This window comes from Mustela erminea, chromosome 4 (assembly GCF_009829155.1).
Source record: "Mustela erminea isolate mMusErm1 chromosome 4, mMusErm1.Pri, whole genome shotgun sequence".
Lineage (NCBI taxonomy): Eukaryota > Metazoa > Chordata > Mammalia > Carnivora > Mustelidae > Mustela > Mustela erminea.
This window is the reverse complement of record NC_045617.1, coordinates 68,034,997-68,058,973: the sequence shown is the minus strand read 5'-3', so window position 1 is coordinate 68,058,973 and position 23,977 is coordinate 68,034,997. Positions and strand designations below refer to the sequence as shown.

At 36.6% G+C, this 23,977-nt stretch overlaps 1 long non-coding RNA gene across 1 annotated transcript; it reads left to right on the top strand.

Annotated features, from left to right (window-relative positions):
- The first annotated feature begins 271 nt into the window (after nt 1-271).
- Nucleotides 272-13,337, top strand: LOC116587773. The gene is made up of 3 exons (XR_004284636.1): nt 272-360; nt 11,335-11,426; nt 13,173-13,337. It is a non-coding gene; the product is annotated as an uncharacterized LOC116587773 (long non-coding RNA).
- The last annotated feature ends 10,640 nt before the right edge of the window (nt 13,338-23,977 follow it).

The window sequence follows — 23,977 nt, the reverse complement described above, 5'->3', positions numbered from 1 at the left end:
ACTGAAAGCAATACACATTCATTATCACACAGTTTCCACTGGTCAAGAGTCTGGCCATGGGTTTAGCTAGGCCGTTTGCCTAGGGTCTCTCCGGGCTAATCTCAAACCATCAGTCACGGCTCCAATTTTGTCGAAGGCTCAGGGCTCTCTTCCAAATCATGGTTGGTGGCAGAATTCAGTGAATTCTGGAATTCACTGAATTCTAGAAGCCTTCAGCTCCTAGAGACCATCTGCCATTTCCTGTCACGAGATTCCTTTGCACATCATGGTAGTTTACTCCTTTAAGGCCAACAGGAAGTCTCAACCGCTGCTTTGAGTCTCTTTCAAAGGGCTCATCTGCTGAAGTCAGGCTCACTTAAGGTAATCTCTCTTTTGATGAACTCAAAGCCAGTTGATTAAGTGCCTTAATTTATCTGCAAAATTCGTTCACCTTTGCAATTCAACATAACCTAATCACAGGAGTTAAATCCCTTTGAGATGGGAAGGCAAATTCTCATCCATGCATTTGACAAAAGGGTTTGTCCAAAAGTGTTTGGCCCCTTCACTATGTGCTAGGAGCTAACAAAATATTGGAGGATGAGGAAGAGAAAAAATTAACAAACTTCAGTAGTTGACCATAAGGAGCTCTTATTCTAGTGATGAAGAGAGATGTGTACTCATTTAATTAAAATGAAGTAAAATAAAATGAAGTGGAAAATAGTGATTAGAGTTTAGATTCTGGCACCAAACTGCTTGAGTTCAAATTCTGACTCTTTCTTACTAACTGTGTGACTTTCTAAAGGGGCTTACATTTGCTATGAACAAAGTGAGGAAAAGAAGGAAGAAGGAAAGAAGGGAGAGGGGAAATGGGGAAAACTTACGTCATATTTGTAAAGATTAAATGAGTTAATAGAAGTAAGAAGATTAGAATAGCACTTGACACAACTCTAATAACAGAGGTAACTGTAAGGTTCTAATAACTGAGGTAACTATAAGGTCTTATGGGAGCACAGAGGAACAGACAATGGTAACATTTTACGGATTTAAAAAAAATGAGGCTCAGTAAATTGCGCGACTTCTCTGTACTCACAAAAGTAGTGAGTTAATAGAACCAGGAACAGAACTGAGTTAACCGAGACACAATGGTTGAAGGCATGATAGTCCGTAAACAGGATAATACCAGGGTTGAGGTCTGGCCAAACAATTTGAAAATGGACAGAGTTATTTTTTATTATATTGCTGCAATGACCTCTATGCAACTCCTTCACTATGGGGTCATTTATTTCTTAGTGTTGGAATAATTACTGTGACGACGACGATAACAATGATGATGATGATGATGATTAAAATTTGTCAGACCAAGAACTATATTCAAAAATTATAGCCTCATTTACTTCTTAAAACAACTGAGAAATAACTTTCATTACCAGAGCTCCCAAATTCTTTTCAGGGAACTAGGTGGATAAAAATCTTAACAGTTCAATAAATATTTTTAAATGATCTGTGTGTGCTATCTAAATTTTGCTCCACTGTGTAAAAAACTTGCTAAACCACACAAAAACAGAGCCAAATATCTTGCCCATGTATCATTACTCAATATTGGATTGTGAACAGCTACTTTGTACCAGATATTACGGATATAAAAAGAATAAGACAAATTTATAGCATCTCCCAGGAAGGAAAAATTCCAACTATTCACCCAACTGGGGCATCAGCTGCAGTAATAATGGAATTCTAGAGAGATTGCTGGCTGCTTTGAACAGCGGGATACCCTGCAACTGCTTAACTGTCCTCACCTGTGTCTGCCATGGCCCGCACTGAAATGAAAAGTTATTACTTGGTATTTTCCGGGATTAGCTTGAGCATCTGTTTATCCTGAATAGTAGATAGAAAAGAATTGTAACAAGTTAGTGAAGTTTGATCAGCTTAATAAAATCAGCAGGGCAATTCAATTCTACCCACCAGGCCAACTTTTAAATTCATATCCAGATTAATAATAGAAATGTACAGTTAAAAGATGCTTTGATCTTAAGAATTCCAAAGGCTTTGCAGATTTAGGCGGTTGATGTTGAAGAACGGAGTTTACACACAGCTGTTTGAAGTAGCCTTACATTGTGGTGGTGTCTTCCAATGAAAGCAGAGTTAGGGTCCTAAAAATTCCACTGTGTCACGAGGAAAATAGGATAAGGGAAAATAAAAACAGGACTCTATGAGCAGTTTTATATTCTTGCAATAAACCAATGATGATAGTCATTAGCCGAATGAAGACATTATCATTGAAGTCTAACACATCTTAAGTTTTATAAACAATTGGTGGGTTATGCTAATTTCTATTTGTCATAATTTACTTACCATGAACCTTTATCCTGAATGAAATATAAGGAGACTTGTATTATTTTAATGTATATTTTATTTTATTGTAATTTTTTTAACCTAATAGTCCACCCAAATGTCTAGTTAAGGTGTTCATATTATTTGTCATATGAATGGACACATTTTGAGAATGAAATGAGGGAGTTTTAATCATTACACTAGGATAACAGACAACTAAGACGGTCCTAGGCAAACCAGAGCATCTGTCCACCCTCTGATTAGCTTTTTTGAATTTTAACAATGTTGATTCCTGCATGCTGGGCTACACTTCCCATATCTCTCCTCCCCTCCTCTTAAGTTTTCTCTTTCAGCACTTTCCTATAGACTTCTGTCTCCTCCTTCATGTAGCCAGTAACTATTTAATAAGCTTGTTTCACATACCAGATATCTTTCTGGCAAATGCAGATACAGACTCAGTCCTTGACTTTTAGATGTTTATATTCCAGCCTGGGAAGGAGGCAGACTTTAATTAACTAATAACCTAATTACATTTAATTACAATTTTGAAGAGCTTTGTAGAGGGGAGATCATACAGTATCTGCGCACCTGTGATCTGTCCTAGCTGGGAGAGGGATAGCTCTTACCTTATAGTGCCATCTTTAAAAACTAGAGAATATGTTTGCTGTTCTTCATCTCAATCAATTGTTAAGACAATTGATTAAGACCGCACTTTTATTTTCTTGCCATTATCTCCTTCTACATCCTCTTTTTGTAGTTATTATATTAAAATTCAAAATTTTCCTTTTTTTCTAATTATACAGTACAGTATAATTATACTGAACTCAACTTCTACCTGCTTAAGATGAAATATGCAAAATTAAGTTAACCAATTCTCCAATTTCACATAAATATACAATATAGTACAAGAAGAGATGCCTCTGCTACTTGCAGGCAAGTTTGTCAAGAATTTTGGGAAGCTTGTCTTATTTTCTTATTTAATACATTGATACTTGATGTCTTTGTCAATTCCTGGTTCCCTTCAGTACTTTGCTTTTGATCTCATGCCTCTTCTTGATCCTTCCCTTATAAGTCAGAGCTTCCTATGATTCTGTTCTTAACCCTCTTCCAACTTCTGTTTGGAAAACTCTTCTTCTTCTATGACTTCAACTGCCACCTCTATTCAGAAGACTCTGAAAACTTTATGTTCCACTTTCTAGAGAGTTTCCTACAAAGAGCAACTCTGCATGTCCAACTGGGTGCCAGACAGCGCCTCAGCTCAATCTACCAACTACCCCAGCCCAAACACTGGAATCTCCCATCTCGAATTACTGCAATAACCTTCTAACTGGTTTCCATGTCTCCAGTCTACCCCCACCCCATCCATTTTGCTTCCACAAACTTGATCTTTATAAACTGCATCTACTGTCTAAGTTTTTCCCTGGCTCACCATTGTTCTTGAATTGAGGTCCAAGATCTTAACACATACTGATACACTCCAAATAATCTGACCTCTGGTTTTCTCTCTAGACTTGTGTACTATTTCCCATCTCGCACTCCATACTCTAGCCCATACTCCATACTCCATGCTTTCTCTTAATTTCAAGACACTACACATGTTTTTCCTTCTTCTGGACCTTGTTTTTCCTATTTTAGCTGACTTCCACTCATGTCTTAAGGCTCAACCTCTTGGAAGCTTTCTGGGACTACTTAAGTCTGGACAAGATGCTCTTACAATGTGTTTTCATAATAACTTCTGTGTCTGTTATCCCAGCCCCATCTTATTCTTACATTTTAAGTTACCCACATTACCACTTGGCTGTGAAGTGCATTATTGCATGCAATGTAAATATACTATCATAGAATGGTAAAGCTGAACATGCAGGTGCTCAAAAATTATTTGTTTGATATAAGGACCTTGAAAGTGGTTAGACTTTGGTAGGAGATATGTGAGTCTAAGGAAGGAACAGTATTAACAAAGATACGTAGAAAGAATGGAAAATACAAAGCAATTATAGTTATTACATCATTTTGAGTAAACACAAGTTGTAGAGGAAAATAATAAGAGTCAAGGCTTGAGCAGCTAAGGCCTTGATTGCCAGATATAGGCATCTGACACTTAATCTCAGTTAGCCACTCATTGGATTCACCTGGGAAACTTCCATAAAAGCCTCCAATACCTGGGCTCCACCTCCCAGAGATATTGATTTAATTGTAAATCAGGGGAGCTGTTCATGTACAATCATTTTTAAAAAGTTTTCTAGGTGAAGCAGCTATGGTTGAGAACCACAGATCTAGTAAGCAATAAGAACCACTGACATTTTTTTTGTTTAATCATTATCTGGTATGTATTGTATTAGTAATAAAGATAAATAAGATAAATAAAATAAAAATAACTACAATAAAATAAGATAAAAAATAAAATAAATAAAATAAAACAAATAAATGAATGTTGATGTTATATATACCAGATTCCCTTGTTATTGCTTATAAAGACTTTTTTCATGTTTTACAAAAATAGGTTTGTTCACTTAAAAAATACCACAGAGGGGCACCTGGGTGGTCAGTCATTAGACATCTGCCTTCAGTTTGGGTCATGATCTTGGGGTGCTGGGATCGAGCCTTGCGTCAGGCTCCCTGCTCAGCAGGGAGTCTGCTTCTCCCTCTCCCACTCCTCCTGCTGTGTTCCCTCTCTCTCTGTGTCTCTCTATCATATAAATCAAATAACAATCTTAAAAATAAAAATAAAAATATAAAAAATGCCACAGAGACCTTATTCCCCCCCTTTTTTTTAAATTTTTTATTTTTTATAAACATGTGTTTTTATCCCCAGTGGTACAGGTCTGTGAATCACCAGATTTACACACTTCACAGCACTCACCAAAACACATACCCTCCCCAATGTCCATAATCCCACCCCCTTCTCCCAATTATTCCCCTTTATTAGAGGTGGAACCTAATCACTTTACAAAAAGTTGATGATATTTAGTGTCTTAAATCTATTTATCTTTGTGTGTGGACACAAGCACTTTAAACATGATTTGAACTATTTTTTTTCAGAACGTGAATGTATAGTTTTTTCTTCAATATTTGCTATTATTTAAATATTTTACGTAAAATTTACTGTTTCTAAAAATGCCCTAAAATTCCTGACTTAATTGAAAGAGATAGGGTGTGAGTGTATTCTAAATGCCACCTTTTCTAATCCTTTACCCAATTATTATGCAGTGTTCTCCTAGCCCTATCCTTGGCCCCTAAGGGGCCTTCCAGTCAAAGCACAGAGAATGGTGGTAGAATCCCATAACATACTAACTCCCAAGTAGTAATTTGTACTAGATTAATTTTCATGTTTGAAGTCTTGACTTGATCCTGCGATTAAGAGACTTTAGAACACAACTCATATATTTAGTATACAGCGTGAACTTTATGATGTTCTTAATTTATCAAAATTATAAATGTACCTATATGCTAATGTAAGAATTCCTTGTTGATAACAATTACCTCTAGAAGGCTCTAAAGATTTTAATCTCATATTTGAAAGGAAAACTAGCGATAGTATACACTGCTTTTCTCAAAATTAATAATTCTCAACTCAATATGCTGTTCTTTACAGGCAGGCATGGAAATTATGTGGTATAATCACAAAACATGATCAAACAAGTAGATATAGCCATTTCTTAGATTGAAAGTGTTGCGATTACTATACTATCTCAAGAGTAGAAGGGAAAAGGATTGTCATTATCCAATGAATTTTATAGTCATTAATCCCATTTGAGAAAAACATTTTGTTATTCTGAAAAAGTCCAGTACTTACGTCACTATATAACATTTCCTAATATTGAATCTTTTGCTAGGAGCCAAGGAAGTAATTTTTCTTTAGTGAGTAGGAGACTGGTTATAAGAAATTAATATTTGGGGAATAGTCAGATTTAAAACTCCTATATTTTCATTAGTTGTCACATTTTCCTTAATTTCTATGCTTTATCTTTTTTTCTTTTAATATTTCCAAAACATCCAATAAAAAAGAAAAAATGCACTGGGAAGCTCAGGCCCACAGTCCAGCCCTTTGTAAGTAATCAAATAAAAATCAGGTATTCATGCTAGCACTTGCACAGAATGGCCAGAGCTGAAGTCCACTAAGATATTCACTTAATACAAGAATTCTGGTTGTCCATCAGTCATAAATATAGGCAATAATTATAAACCTTAGGGGGAAGAATTACTAAGAACATTTTTGGAAAAATACTGTTTCATAATCTAATTGAAGATAAAGAAAACTTTTTGAAATGTATGATTATGTATTGTTGTGTGTGACTGGTAAATGACATGTAGAGGGATTGCTCAAGGTTAGAGGAAAAACTCTAAGGAATTCTTGCAGCAACATCCTGAAATAAGAGCTCTCACATAACAGATTCACTGTGGTTTCTTCATGAAGCAAGCCTTACATGGGGGAACATGCAACCTTTAACTCTCCAGGATCAGGGAGAGAATTGGCCCATACAATCTGAGAGCTTTTAGCTTTAGTTTACCCTCTGTATAAGGAAGAGAGTCATAAAATTAGCTGAATTTGATCATTTTCCTTCTCCCTTTCATAATCTCCTGCCTATGTTATAAAATATATGATGCTTTCTGTGCCCTTCAAATGGAAGCTAAAATGCATTTTCCAGGAGTACAATGTTAGGGATACTGTGGAGAGTTTGCATAAGTGATCTGAATCTACATTGTATAGATGTAAGATTTGAAAGAAGGTATAATCTTTCTCATCACAAAGAGTGCACTAAGTCTCCCCATTTCCCACCCGTATGCAACGGTGCATACAGGTGGGAAATGGCGAGACTGGCATTTTGGCCTTGAATCTAGAAAGTGGGCATTTATCTAATATTTTCTCAGTAGTTTTGAGCTGATCATCCTTGTCTTTTAACCTCTTTACTATGATTACTTTAATAAAGAGTAGTAATCTTTCTACTGCTGTTGATAGATGAGAGCCCTAGTATTATAAAGATGGCAATTTTTCTCAACTTAGGTTATGGTCATGGCATTATTAATAACATAAACCCTAGTCAGATTTGCTTGAATTCATAAGCATCCATAAGAATAAAAAAGCAAGAAATTAAAGACATTTTTGAAAAAGAAGAATGCTGGAGGACATACTCTGCTTGCTACTAAAAACACAATACAGAGGTTCAAGAATCAAAAAGCAGATCAAAGATATAGAAAAAAAAATCTAGAAACAAATCTCAATAATTGTAAGCATTTTCTTTTTTTTTTTAAACTTTTTTCTTTTTATTAACATATAATGTATAATTAGCCCCAGGGTACAGGTCTGTGAATCGCCAGGTTTATACTTCACAGCACTCACTATAGCATATACCTTCCCCAATGTCCATAACCCGACCACTCTCTCCCTACCCCCCTCCACCCCCGCAACCCTCAGTTTGATTTGTGAGATTAAGAGTCTCTTATGGTTTGTCTCCCTCCCAATCCCATCTTGTTTCATTTATTCTTCTCCTACCCCCCAATCCCCCCATGCTCGTTCTCGATTTCCTCATATCTGGGAGATTATATGATAGTTGTCTTTCTCCGACTGACTTATTTACCTAAGCATAATACCCTCTAGTTCCATCCACATTGTTGCAAATGGCAAGATTTCATTTATTTTGATGGCTGCATAGTACTCCATTGTATATACATACCACATCTTCTTTATCCATTCATCTGTTGATGGACATCTAGGTTCTTTCCATAGTTTGGCTATTGTGGACATTGCTGCTATAAACATTCAGGTGCACGTGCCCCTTCAGATCACTACATTTGTATCTTTAGGGTAAATACCCAGTAGTGCAATTGTTGGGTCACAGAGTAGCTCTATTTTCAACTTTTTGAGGAACCTCCATTCTGTTTTCCAGAGTGGTTGCACCAGCTTGCATTCCCACCAACAGTGTAGGAGGGTTCCCCTTTCTCCTTGTAAGCATTCTCTACATGGCATAGTTTCTATCACAAATAAAAATAAGCAAAAATAATGTTAGCAAACCAAATGAAATAATTTAATAAAACTAAAATTAGGGGCACTTGGGTGACTCAGTCGTTAAGTGTCTGCCTTAGGCTCAGGTCATTATCCCAGGCTCCTGGGATCAATCCCTGCATTGGGTTTTCTGCTCCGTGGAAACCTGCTTCTCCCTCACCCCCTCACGCTCCCCCTGCTTGTGTTCCCTCTCTCACTGTGTTTCTCTCTGTCAAATAAATAAATAAAATTGTTAAAAAAAAAAAACCCTAAAATTAAAAAAGTAAACCACACAGGAAGAAATTTAATGAATGATTCTGTGCAAGTGGGTTAAATAAACTAGGTCTTAATATTACAACTAAATGAATTTCAGATATGTTATAAATGTCAAGAAATAAAACTACAAAAAGAAATAATTTATATAAATAGTAATCTGAGCCCAGATTATAGAAAAAAAGGAAGTAACCACTATGGGAGAAAAAAAAATTTGCCAATAGGAAAATGGACTAAAGCTTGTAGATAGAATTCATTGACAAGGAATATACATGTGACTAATAAAAACAAAAAACACATGTTTACCCTCACTGCCAAATACATTTCCACTATATATCAACTTAAAATAAGATAACACAATGACGCACAGACTAGTGGGGTAGGAGTTAAAGAAAGTACAATGGGATTTCATGCATAACCTACCCTCCCCCTAGACCATCCCTCACTAGAGGGCTTTTGTTACACAAACTTCCTTGTGAGTTCCCAGTCTAAGGATGATAGAAGAATTGGTCAAGGAGAAGAAAGAAACAGCGCAAGTGCTATCTTACATGAGCAAGTTTATTCCAGGTTGATGTTTCAATGTGATACTTGGCCTGGAGGAATCATTTTTTTCCATCCCATCTTTGTTCAGCAGGATCATGATTCTTTGGAGTAGGATCCCTTCCTGACCTCAAGACTATGATGGAGAGGAAACAACAACAACAACAACAACAAAAAAAACAAAACAAAAAACTAAGATGATGGAAAAGGGATAGTTTTCTAAAATCCTTCAGCAATAGCCTTTGTATGCACAGTTGGTCATTCAGGAGAAAAGTAAAGGGGTGTTCTTATAATTCTGTGGGCCATGTCTGTGCATCACATTTTCTAATCTAAGGATTTTCTTTCTAGTAATGGACTTGTAAGCAATAGAGGATGGTTAAGAAGTTATCAGAACTTTTCCAAAACAAACACTTATGATGTAAAGGAAGAAATATTGAGAGTCAGTCTGATACTGATATCGGTAGCTTTAGTTGCTACAAGCTTTCTATAAGACATTAAAGGTAGTAAGAGTTTTAAATTCTTTACATGTATCTTTTTGATCCCTAATTACACTTCTAAGAACTACTCATTGAACAAACCTTTTTTAAAATGCCTCCTTTGTGCTGAATGTTTTACTAGGAGGTGGTGATGGAGTATTTAACAAGGCAGGCCAGGTGTGTGCTCTTACAGGACTTAATATTCTCATGGGACCAGAAGGAGAACAGATAAGAAACAAACATGTATATGAACAAATAAACAGACAAGTTATTCTAGAAAGTGATATATAGAGCGAAGAAAATAAATTTGATAGTGATCAGGGGTTTGTCAGGGAAATTCTTATTTATTTTTTTTTTAAGATTTTATTTATTTGACAGATGGAGATCACAAGCAGGCAGAGAAGCAGGCAGAGAGAGAGGAGGAAGCAGGCTCCCTGCCGAGCAGAGAGCCCAATGCGGGGCTCTCGATCCCAGGACCCTGGGATCATGACCTGAGCTGAAGGCAAAGGCTTTAACCCACTAAGCCACCCAGGCACCCCAGGGAAGTTCTTACTGAAGAAGAGATGTATTAAAGTTGTCCAGACAAAGAGAACCAGTAGGATAGAGATCTATCAACCATCTACCTATTAATCAAGTCATTGATTGACAGATAGATATAGACCTTCTAAGGAATTAGCTCACATGCATGTGAGGCTATCAAGTTGAACATCTTTAGGGCAGGCTGGAGACTGAAAATCCAAGGAAGGGTTGTTGTTGCAGTCTTGAGTATGGAGGCAGTCTGGAAGCAAAACTCTTTTCTCTTCTGAGGACCTCAGTCTTTTCTCTTAAGCCCTTCAACTAATTGGATGAGGTTCACCCATATAAAGGAATTTAATCTGCTTTAATTAAAATCTGAATGATGTAAATGAAATTTCTGTACCTTCTTCTTACTTTTGTTATAAACCTAAAACTGCTTTGGAAACAAAGCTTACTTTTTAAAAATCAGAAGGAACTATCTTATTTTAAAAAGAAGATAAAAAATTAGATGTAATAATGATAAAATTATAGTATCAAATATAAGTAGCTAAAATTACATCTAGCCATTAATTAACTTTTCTTTGACCTAAGGAGTCTGCAGTTATGTAAGTACTCTATTTTTTATTTTGTTTTCCCATTACTAAAATAACATATGGCTATAATAGACAAATTAGAAAGTTAAAAGAATAGAGGGTAATAAAATTCACCTATTACTGGATATTTAGTTTTGCTGATTTTATTTTAATGGAGAATTTACTAAAATCCAAAGTTTGTGATATATTTCTATCTTTTAATTATAAAAACTATGTGTTATTAGTCCCTTAGTGGAGCATTTTTGTCAGAGGTCAAAAAAGGTTCACTGCTTCATATAGTTTTACATCTTGTGATATGATCTGTAATGTTTAGCCTCTATGATACTGTTGCCGTCTAGTGTTTCACTGGAATTTTTCATTTTCACTTCAATGCCATAAAACTGCAACCTTAAATTTATTGCAATATTTACATATATGGCAGCTGTTAAAACTACAGTAGTTGAAATACACTTAGGGAATAGTTACTAAGGTAAATGTGTACACACACACACACACACTTTCATGTAGGTTAGTTATTGTAAAGTTGAACTTCTTTATTCTTGTGGTTAAAAGAAGGGTTGATGTATGGATATTTACGTAGCAAATTTCCCCAATTCCCTGGCTCCATTCATTCATTTCTTTATTCGTATCAATATTCACTGAAAAGCTGATGAAGAGCCTACTATGTGCCAGGCAGTGAGCCAAAGAAAACAGTCAGGGAGAAGAAACGCATAAAGAGAAAAACAGTATCACCATATGGTAAGAACTGCTGAAAGGGGGTATAATCCAAGTCCTTTGGAATCACATGGGGGATGGAGAAGGTGGCCTTTGCTCTGGGGTGTGAGTGGATGGATGCATTTCCCAGGCACAGGGAATAGCATTTACACCTGTGTGGAGCTATGAGAGAAGGAAGAACAACAGGAAACAAAGCTAGAAAAAAGAGGTTTGGATTAGCTTGTGGTGAGTCTTCTGTGCTGAGCTAAGGAATTTGGAGTGCGTATTACAGGTCATGAGAAGTCAACAGAGGCTTCTCTGCATCGGAGACTGTAACCATCAGTTTGGCCTGGGGAGCTCACTCTGCAGCAATGTGAGGACAGATTGCATTAGAAAGAAACTGGTGACCACTTGGGGGGCTGAGTTCAATGCAAGAGATGTGGAGAGCTGCAATTCTGGCCTCCTCAAAGGATGGAGAGGAGTAAATTAATGTGTCAGCAATCATAACAATATTGAATGATCGATTAAAGGGAGAACAGGTGAGGAAGAAAGAAAATAGAGGATAAAATTTTAAAAAGAAACTTGGCTGTAAAAATCAGACGAATTGAGAAGTAATTTGAAGAGGGGTTAGAATGACACAGATTGAGAGATTTGAGCATGTGAATAAAGGGAGAAATACTGGGGGAAAACAGAGGGTAACATACTTTTCTAAATTGAGATCAGTGTGTTTGAAATATTTAAGTTTACATTTTTCCTATGCAAGAGTGGGAGAAAAAATGGTTGCTAGAACTTTCATATAGATTTTCATATTGACTTTCATATAGACTTTCATACAGACTAAATAGACTCTGGAAGAAAGAGTAATGGGAATCTAAAGATGGCAAGAAGGAAGGTGTCCACAGTGAGATAAAAAACTTGTCCTTTCATTTCTCAGGCCAATAAAAGAACTTCTAGAATGAGCACAGAACTTCTGAAGCAGAAGAATGGGTTGGGTACTTTGGCTTTATAGTGAGATGTGCTTGATATTGCCAAAAAAAGACAGGTGCTTCCCTTAGTGTACATTTCCAATAGTGTCATCCCTTCAAAGTGATATGCAGACCACTGACCTAAGAATAAAATCTGTGTTCTAGTCCAGACTCCACCACTTTCTGCAAATATGACTTCCAACAAACCACCTGATTTTTAGTTGTGTGAACCTCCATCCTCATTATATATAAAATAGTGGTGTTATCTCCCTTCCTCCCCACTGTGTTTTGTGAATAAGTGATAGAGCTAAGGAAAGGGCACTGAGATCTTTCGGTCATCGTTCAAAGGTAAGACATTCACATGGTCCTTGTCATTATTGTTTTTACCTCCGCTCGACTAAGACCATAGACCCAAAAAACCTGAGAGAACTTAGCACCAATACATGATGAATTTAATTTGGCTGGTCTAGAATCTTCAACTTGAATGTTTGTGTTTTGCCGATCCCAGGCTGTATACTGTGAATCAGGATAAAAATTGGCAACATGAAACTTAGGGTGTAATTCTTTGCATCACCTGATAGTTCCTTCTCTGTACCCAGTCTTAACCCTCCCTGATGGCCCTTGGCACCAGAGCCAAATTACAAAGTAGATTTCATGAAGAATTTTCAAAATTGTGTGGTCTGCTTTTATGCTTTCAGTACAGAGGAAGGGAAAGGAAAAAAAAAAATGAGGAAGCTCACATTCATACCCAACAGCCCCTCCAACAATTTTATTTAGCACCTCCTTAGAGGTCTTACCTGATGGACCGCTCCCTTCACTTTCTCAGCTGTAGCCCATGACCTTCATCTCAAGTTCCCTCCTGTCTCAACACTGCTCATACTTTCCTGACTACAAGGTAGGAAACAACAAAACATGACCACCCCCTACTTTCCTTGCCTGGATTCACAACGTTCTATCATCAGCAGTTGTACAGTGTACTTATTTGTTTCTTCTCTGTCCCCTTTCATGTCTGTGTAAGCTCTGCAACAATGAGACTTTGTCTTATTTAGCATTGTCACTCCTGGACCTGGTACCTGGAGGACATTCAGTAAACATTGCTGAATAGATAAATGAATGCCTCTGTGAAATGAATGTATCAATTCCAAATGTCTGGATCCCTTAGGAGGATTTTAAAAATTAAAAATATAAAGTACTATAGGGACTATTGCTTATGACTGAAAAAAGAAATAAAGAATGCAAAATTCAGGCAATGGATGGGCTTTGAAGCAAGAGAGCTCTAGGGGAAGGGCAGAACAAGGTAAGGGGCTAGCAGAATAGGTAAAACAGCAAGATCTAATTGGGCTAAATCACCTCTGATCATCTAGGAATTTTCCAGTTGTAGGACCCCAAATCGTTCCTCCCATGTAGCCCTTAGTCACAGGCAAACTGGGACAGTTGGTCACCATGGTTTTTAAGAGTCAGATGCTCTCATGAATTTGAATTCTCCATTCACATTTATTAGCAATATGACCTTGAGCAAGACATACTTACTCTCTCTGATTTCAGTTTCTCATTTGTAAACATTTGTAATTGGGAATGGAAATACCTGGGTCAAAAATTTATAGGGATCTCTTTAAAAGGTGCATGTAGAAAATACTTAAAACATTTCAAGGTACATCATGAGTGCTAAATAAACAGCAAATGGTATTATTAATGTGCCTGGCTTATAATTAGCTTCAGTAAATGTCAGCTTGAAGAGGAAGGAGGATACTAATTCTGGACTATTTTTTGTGACTTGGACAATGACTTTTCATAACAGAATTATACTATCTCTAAAGGTTTAATAAAGAATACTTCATGAAACATTTGTAATGCTAAATTTGCCATTCTGTTTGCTGAGTTTTATCACCATTTCTTCATTTAGAAGAAAAGCTTTTTTTGGCCATAGTCTTTTATTTTTTTTTAAACTATGTAGTGCATTAAAAAATAAGAAGTAAAAATTATAGAAACATTTACAAAATATTAGACATTTTAAATTATTACTTAAATGTGTTTTATCTGTCAGTACAAATAATTCACTCAAAGTCCTTCAAATAAGGTTGATGTAGGCTGGGAATACTATATTTTAGAAAGGCATAATTCTTCTCATCAACAAAAACAAATGTTCTAACTAGTTTTATGAAATAAAAGCCTTTCATATAGTCACTTGGAGCTGATTTGGGGGGGGAAAAAAGTTCTCTTGTCTGTTTCTGTTAATGCCCACATGAGTTTTAGTAGTTGCAACTGAAATCACAAAAACCAGGGCTTGATGCTTAGCTGGCAAAAAGCCAGGATAATGAAATTAATAACATATGCTGAAGAACCCATTTGTAACAATTTTTCCATTTAAAAAAAGGAGGCAGCTCAAAGTTACAGACAGGGCTTTCTCCCCCTACCCCCACCCCTTTATTTTCTTTTGCCTTTAATATGTCTGAATGTTGAAGTCAATGGTTCTTAGTTACTTTCACAATCCACATGACTTCAACATTTAAGCAACCCTGTAGCTGTTAGACAGTTTATTTTTGTTGTTGTTTTTGTAAGTTTTTTTTTTAGATCAGTGTTGAATTATTTGAGTCTCAGCCAAGCACAGATACTCCCCAATTTGGAACCAAGCCTTATACTAGGGACACTCACTAAGACACCGTCTTGGTCATGTTGGCTGGTCTCACCTGTCAGCAACCTGTCATGGAGCTTTTTGGCAAGGAAACTCTCAAATCACAGAGCCCATGACCAAAGGTACACATACCTCATTTAAGAGGAGAGCCTCTGAAGACCTCTCTTAGACGTTTCCCCTCAATTTATGCAGATCCCCAGCAAGCCTGGTAATCTAATTTGTTAACATATAACAAATTAGAGGTGGCAAATTAGGAGGAAAGAAACAAATGGATAGTAGCAAAATGTACTAACTGACAGCTAAGGAGGGGGTTTGGACATGTTAAAACCAGCCATTAGGGAACCAAAAAACAAACAAACAAACAAAAAAAAAACCCCAAACAGAACAAAACAAAATAGTGCTATCATTAGTAGAAGAAAAACTTTTACCAACCAAACAGTTTGGGAGAGCATCACAGAATTTTAGGAAGTAGTAGGTTCTAAATTGTTATTGTATAATGATAGGTGTTATTGTAGGTACACCTAAGTCATAAGGAAACATCAACTTTACTACTCATTGTTGAAGAACATGGGTAAGATGGTCATGCATTTTTTCACAGGTGTTCAAGATATATTTCGTATATATATCTTTATTATAAATCAACTTATATATTATAAATGTTTTTGTGTGATTGTATCTGCATAGAAAACGATCAGGAGGACACATAGCGATAATGGATCTCTGGACAGGGTGCTAGAGGGTAAAAAAGTAAAGAAGACCTCCACTTCATATACTTCTGCTTTGCCAAAATTTTTAGAAGGAGCATGTTTACCTTCATAATGAAAATATTTAAATATTTTCTCAAAAAGCTAGAGCATTACACTTTGACCCATGAGCAATTTATCAGTCACTGTAAGCCAGTAAGATCTTGGGGAATAGGGTCAATATTCATCCTTTCAACACACATACATTGAACCTCTGTTCTGTGCTATATCTCTGTATGATATTTCTATTCTATATGCTATAATGAAAATATAATTAAATGTAGCCCAGTCTTTCAAAGAACTGATAATTAAGTAAGAGACTGAGAAAAAGTGTGATGTGTGGCATGGAGGAAGTGAGGGCAGAAAGCTTAAAGCCTGTGGTCTTGAAGACCAAGCAAGACAGTGTTGCTGGCTGGCCAGTGGAAGCAGGGGAGCATCAGGGAATGCCAAGATAGAAAAAGGACTTTGTGAAAGGGGTGACAGGGAGAGATGTGAAAAAACAAACAAACAAACAAACAAACAAAAACTGCAGTGTTCTTAGAATGTTTCAGATGTCAGAGTCATCTGCACAATGGCCCTGGTGTGGGGCCCAGTTTGTTCCATTGAAGGTAACCATAATAAACACAGATACCACAAAAAAGCCCTTGACAGTGTCTCTGTGGGTTTACTCTTGCCCAACCCTCTATGCTCTTTGTGGCCCAACTCCCTCTGCTATGACCAGACACTAGGGCCCTTGAAGGGAGCACCAAGCTAGTGCAAGAGATACAGACACATTTAACAAATGCTCTTCTGGTATATACACACTTTTAGAAAGCACTGGTAACTTGTAAAAGGTTGACCTTGTAGCTCTGCCAAGTATCTTGCAGATAAGACACTTAATATTGCCCTCCACATCATGAGCTATCCTTTCGTTTGCTTTTCAATTCAGGAATAAATAATGAAAAAAATCAACTAAATGTTCTTCCCAATCCAAGGAGAAGGCCACAACATTTGGCTGTAGGGTCTTATGTGCCTATCACCCTATTTCAAAGATAAGAAAGAAAAACAAACTATCAAAAGCATGCCATCATCTTGAAGTTTCTCCCTACACTGGCTTTGGGAGTTGATAGGACTATACTGGGTGTGTGTGTGTGGTGTGGCGGGGGAGATAGTTGGGGGAAGAAGTGATGCTTATTTGAATATTGTCACCATAAGGAGTAGTAGACCTGTTCTTCATCTTTAATTCAGAGAGGACCATATGCATTTGAGATCTGTAGCACAAATTAAAAACAGCATATTATGAGTGCTGTCTGTTGTAGTGACAAAAGACAAACATCACACAGCAAAGTTCTTTTGGAGGAAATATGCAAGAGTCATTGAGCACATATGGTTGATATCAGCAAGAAAGGTGGTGTGACAGGAGAAAGGAAATCAGCTGTGTGTGTGGCAGGGGGGATGCACAGAACGAAGAACAGAGGAAATGAATGACATTAAAAGTCAGTGAATTGGCCATCCAGAGGCACTTAAGGGGGTCAGAAAACTAGGAGCACGGGGAAGAATGTGCCAGTGGGCAAATAGGTTATGGACACTGCCTATCAGAGAATGTAACTAAGAGAAAGAGTAGCAGGGACCAGAGAGAGAAGCTGTACATCACAGAACAAAATACAAATGGAAAGAAGGATTTGTGGCACTAGACTGAGGTTATAAAACCCAAAGTTTCTTAAATATTTCCATGAGGTCCTTAAAAATCACACTTGAAAAAAAACCTGACTAAGCAAATTTTAAAGCTGTTGAGGAAGAAAAATAGTTTTTATTGTTAACTGGGACATTAATGTAGTAAGAAGATAAGACTGAGACATTTGAGATAATAAACCAATATGGAAGCAAATCAAGGACTCAGAAATAATCCAGAAACTCGTAAAGATGGGGAAATAGCCCAAATTTTTCTATGAGTTTATAAGATTAAAAAAATGTATATATTGATCTCAGTCCCCAGCTCCTGGCACAGAGCTACTAAAATCCTCATGGTTTTCTATGGGGCAAGAGCACTTGGAGCATCTTTTGTTCTATTGATTCTGAATGGGCTCCTGGATGGGGCTTGTCAGCACGAAGACCAAGCCATGCCAGGAAGCTTGGAATTTTCAGCCCTACCTTTGTCCTTCAGAGAGGGGAAAGGGACTAGAAATGAAGTTAATAATTGGTCAAACCTACATGAGGAAGCCTCCATAATACTTCTATAGTAGGGGGTTTGGAGAGCTTCCAGATTGGTGAATACATCCACACTGGGAGGATAATATCCTTCAGCACACGGAGACAGCAGATACTGCCCTTGGGACCCTGCCTGGCCTTGCTCTATGTATCTCTTCCCCTGGCTGTTCATCTGTATCCTTTATCATATCCTTTTATAGACTCGTGGTTGTTAAATATTTCCCCGAGTTCTGTGAGTTGTTCTAGCAAATTAATTGAAAACAAGGAGGGGGGAAGCCTCTGATCTATACCCAGTTGGTCAGAAGCAGGGGTAATAGTCTGTGTTTGAGACTGTCATCTGAAATGGAGGGTGGATAGTTTTGCAGGACTGAGCCTTTCAGGTGTGGATCTGACAGTATCTCCAGACAGGGATAGAATTGAGTTAAAGTGTAGGACACCTTGCTGGCATCACAGAGAATTGCTTGTTGAGGCAGAAAACCCCTACACATTGGTGACTGGAAGTGTTAGAAGTGTTCTGTGTGGTTAGAAAAGAGATTCACAGGAGAGAAACTCAGAAAGGTAAAACTGGGTTTTTCCTTACACACGTGGAAAAATGGTAGTTTTTTCCTCTATAGAGTTCTATACAAAGGAATTGATAGCAGTCAAAGCAAAATCAGTGTAGGAGGACAGAGTGTAGGAAATAAGAAACACAATCAAACAAGGCTTCATTGCCAAAGACAGGAAAAGCCAGGATATTTTCTATATTTTTATCTTCCACACTGACAAACACAATCCAAACACTCTTTACAGTACTCTACACGTGTGGGATCATGGAACACACACAACAGCCCTATGACCTAATTATGCTATGATTATCATCCCTAAATGAAATGAATGGATGAAGAAACCAAAAGCCCAAGCTTTTGAGTGTCTTTTTCAAGGTAACCAGCTAGGAAGTCACAAAGTGGTTTGAACATCTACGTTTTTCATCTCTGTGCTATATTAACTTTTTCCCTCAACTGTAAGAGCCAGCACAGTCTGGAAGGCTAGTGCATTTTTCTCATTCAAACATATGTGACATAATGATCACTACGAAGTGTTAGAGCGGAACTCCTCTGTGATCTGATTTTAAATTATCTTTATTTAAATACATTTATCCTCACCCTTTTTTTTTCTTTCCTTCATAAAGTAGGCATTTATTGATTGTCTGTTCTCTCCATAGATGTGTTTGGCACCATGGAAAAAGCAAAAGTTAGAGAATATATTTTCTGTGTTCAAGGACCATGCACTAATTATAGAGGCTAACTGTTGTAGCAATCCCAATATTTCAGTGTCTTCTTACAATAAAATCTTACCAAAAAAAAAAAAAAAAATCTTACCTTTCCCATGACAGTGAGGTTTGCATGGGCAAATGAAGTAGGCATAGAGGGTCTCTACTCCAGAGCTGACCAAGAACACATACTTCCTCTACTATGGGCTGAGCCCTCCCCTAGAAGCCTGCTCCAACCTGCTGGTTGGTGGGGAATGAAAAGAGAATCAGCTTTGGGAAGTTGCTAAGAGCCAGACTGGAGGGGTGCCCCCACTTGAGGCTCTCATTTCATTGGCCAGCTCTTGGGTCCAAGGCCACACCTGATGGGAATATGGCACCCAAGAAGAGTCAAGAAACATGTTCACTTCAAGCATGTTCACTTCAACTGTGTCTTCTGTGGGACTGAAGGAAGAATGCAAGCATTTTGCTTTATTATGAGTGATGAGTACATATTTGTTATGCTTATGTAAAAAAGTAATAATAACTGTTCCATAGTGTTACTCATTGGACACTAAGGAGGAACTATTAGTATCCACAATTTACAGATGCTCTCATTTGCGACACAAATATGGTAATAAGTTGCCCAAAGTCACAGGGAGAAGTAGTCTGGTTTCAAAGCTCAAGTTCTTAACCAATGTGGTGATAAATGGTTGACAACTGTAGTTATTTTGACTGCCTCGGTACACATGAATCATCTGCCTATGTGTCCAGGAGTATCATTCTTACTAAACAAATTCTTATAAAAAGAGATAATATCAGCCACTTTAATCCACTTTCACAATCCTGTATTAAGGGAGTACGGCTAGTCCTTTTCTTGAGTGTTTCCTGTCCTTGTTGGAAATAATTGGCTTCCTTTCACAATTACAATGCAAGCAGAGATGGAGAATATGGTAGATGGCCTTGAATGAGACTTTTTCTAAGAACACATCATGAATTAGAACATAAATATAAAAAGTTATCTAGAAGACCAGGGTAGTTCTGGACCATCAGTATATAATTTCATTGTAAATGAATCTATCTATGTATAATTTTAATGCAGATCTATCTATATCTATCTAATATGCCAATTGGAAGGCACTAGTTATAATAGCAAAAGATCAAAATCAACATGAATGCCTATTAGTAGTGCCCTGGTTAAATAAATGATAGCATGTACTTATAATCAAATGTGAGACTTAAAAATTGGAGGAGGGATGCCTGTGTGGCTCAGTAGAGCCTGCTTTAGAGTCTCTCCCTCTACCCCTCCCCACCCCATTCTCTCTCACGCATGTTCACAAGCTGTCTCTGTCTCTTTCTCTCTGAAGAAACAATAAATAAAATAAAATAAAGTAAAATAAAATAAAATAAAAATTAGAGGAACTCTTTATTTATTAATGGAAAGCTATTTGAGATATATTGTTAAGGTTTATAGAAATGGATACCTTACCCTTTATATAAAAAGGATAAGAAAAAAGAGAAACTGTAACTATATTAGCTTATGCAGGAATAATTTTTTTCTGGAAGAATAAATAAGAAAATAACAATAAGATTATCTGAGTGATGGGGATGGAGAAGACGGGGAATAGGATGGGAGAAAGACTCTTCAGTATAAGCCATTATAACTTTTTAAATGAACTATTGAAATATGTTCCCTATATTACAAATTCATTAAAAAATTAAGAGAAGCATTTGTTGCATACTTGGTCATGGACTATTCTAGCTAGGCATTATGGATGGGAGGTATAGAAAAGACAGGTTCTCAAAATCTTTATTTGGGTAAACAAGACATACACTACTTAACACTTACTTAGTAAGCAATGTATAAGGAAACACAAATTAGGACAAGACAAACTGTTGCCCTAAGTGCTAAGGGCATACAGAGTAATGGCATGCAGAGAATGCGCTGAGTCTAATCAGAGATGTCTTCCTCAGGGAATTGAATTGCAGGCCTTGTTGAGAGAACAGAGATATGGTGTCATAAACAGTGTGGTTTCACACATGCAGCATTATGGCAGCTAACGTTGAGTGTGGGAAATCAAACTAAAGTCTTCAAAGTCATTGAGTAAGATTAAGGGGCTGGTGCCTTGACAGGGTGGAATGCTGGTAGCTTGAGTCTCTCATCCCAACAAGAGCAAGGGGCTATAGTCATCCTATTTATGTAGGAATTGAGCTTGATCTTGGTTTATATTTATTTTCTACTGGGTTAACTAACTGGATTCTATTATAGTTTTTTTTAAAAAAAGATTTTATTTATTTATTTGACAGAGAGAAATCACAAGTAGATGGAGAGGTAGGCAGAGAGAGAGAGAGAGGGAAACAGGCTCCCTGCTGAGCAGAGAGCCCGATGTGGGACTCGATCCCAGGACCCCGAGATCATGACCTAAGCCGAAGGCAGCGGCTTAACCCACTGAGCCACCCAGGCGCCCTCTATTATAGTTTTTAAGAGTTTTTAATCAACTGTTTAAGGTGCTCCAGGTACATATGCCATTTACAAAAAGAAATAATTTTACTCCTTTCTTTCCAATTTTTTGTGTCTCAATATTTTCTTTCTCTATTTTAAATGCATTGGTTGGTATTTCCATAGAATCTTAAATAATACCTGGGATACTGGGTATCTTTCTTGTTCCTAACTTAGAGGGAATCATCCAGCTATTGAGATAAAACATACTTTATTATATTAAAGAGCAATTTAATTGTTTATGCCGTGTTTTTAAAATTAAGAATAGTTGTTAAATTGTGTTAAATGCTTTTTCAGCATTAATGGAAAAGATTGGATTTTTTTCTTTTTGATCTATGCATACAATGGATAATAATAATATACTTATAATATTGAACCATCCTTGCATTTCTAGAGTTATCTACACTAGATTGTAACATTGTATTCTTTTAAGGTGCAGCTATATTCTTCTTGCCAATATTTTCATACAAAAGTTTTATGTTGATATTTATAAATGAGAGGTCCATGTAGTTTTCTGTCAAGGATTGCTGTGGATAAACTCTTAAGGTGTCCTGGTGGTGTTTACACCCTTGTTTAATTGACTTCCCTTGAGTAAAAGCAAGTCATGGACCCAACCAATACAATATGGCAACTGTGATGGGATATAACTTCCATATTTACATTACTTTATATAAATCTCTATCTTCCTTGTAAACTTTTTCTGGAGTCTCCCACTCCATTGGTGGTTTTGAAAATACAAACTTCCGTGAATTCCACAGTCACAAAGAAATTAATTCTGCCAACAACTTAAGTGAGCTTGGAAACAGGTTCTTCTCTTATCAGGCAACCAGATAGGAATGCAGCCCAGCTGATATGTTTATGGCAGAGGACCAAGCTTAGCTATGTTTGGACTCCTGACCCATGGAAAATATGAGATCATAAATGTGTATAGCTTTAGACTGCTAAATTTGTGATAATGTATTATGCAACACAGAAAAAAATACAGGGACAATATCAGTTTTTGGTCTCAAGATTCCCTATATTTTCTGGAAAATATTTGGAAACTTTTCTTCTTTATTTGTACTCTGAAACTGATTAAATAACATTATCTTCCAAAAGTTTGGTGTAAATCCTCTGCTAATCTATTTTCACTTGGTGCATTTTGGAAAAAAAGTTATTTGACAGTTTCCTTTGTTTCCTTTTTGTAATTAGATTTTTCTATTTCTTCTGGAGTCAGTTTTGGTAAGTTATATTTTCTAATAAAAATTCCCTTTTTGTCTAGACTTCTTCATTTGTTGATATGGAACTGGGGAAAATACTGTCATAATTCTCTTAATTTTTTTCACTTCTGAACTTTGAAAAAACTAGGTCAGTAAAACCTTAATTTAATTTTTTCCAACAAAATCAGCTCTTAGATTTATTTATGGCTTACCATTATTTATTCATTGGTTTATTTATTTTCCAATTAATGTCATCTCTATTAATCCTTTATAGTGTGCATTTTTTATTCTTTTTCTCACACTTTATGATATATGTATATTCCATTTTTTAGTCTTTGTTGCTTATTGATAAAATATTTAAGATAACAATATGTTCTCTGAATACTATATTTCATAGTAGGTATATTTCATAAATTTTAATATAAGGCATTTTAATTATAATTTTTAAGGCATTTTACAATTTGAGATTAAATATTCTTTTTGAGTGAGTTGTTTTAGGACTTTCTAATTTCTAGAAACTGGGGGCAATTTATTGTTGCTTTTGTTAATCTCTGGTTTTACTGCATTATGAACAGAGGATATCTCCTGTATTAATTTTACTTTTGGGAGTATACTTAGATTTTCTTTCTCCCCCAGTATGATTGATATATATGAAAGATTTTGAACACTTGAAAATAAGATATATTTTTTTTAATTTTCATGGTTCAGTACTTGATATTTAGCCTTTGATTTCCATCTCATTTTTATTTTTTTATTTATTTTTAGATTTTATTTATTTATCAGAGAGAGAGAGGGGGAGAGAGCGAGCACAGGCAGACAGAATGGCAGGCAGAGGCAGAGGGAGAAGCAGGCTCCCTGCTGAGCAAGGAGCCCGATGTGGGACTCGATCCCAGGACGCTGGGATCATGACCTGAGCCGAAGGCAGCTGCTTAACCAACTGAGCCACCCAGGCGTCCCTCTATCTCATTTTTAAAAGTTTTTGTTTTAATTTCCAGTATAGTTAATATAGAATGTTATATTAGTTTCAGGTGTACAATATAGTGATTCAACACTTCCATACCAGACCCAGTGTTCATCAAACAAGTGCACTCCTTAAGCCCCATCACCTATTTAACCCATTCCCTCCTGCCCATCCCCATCAGCAA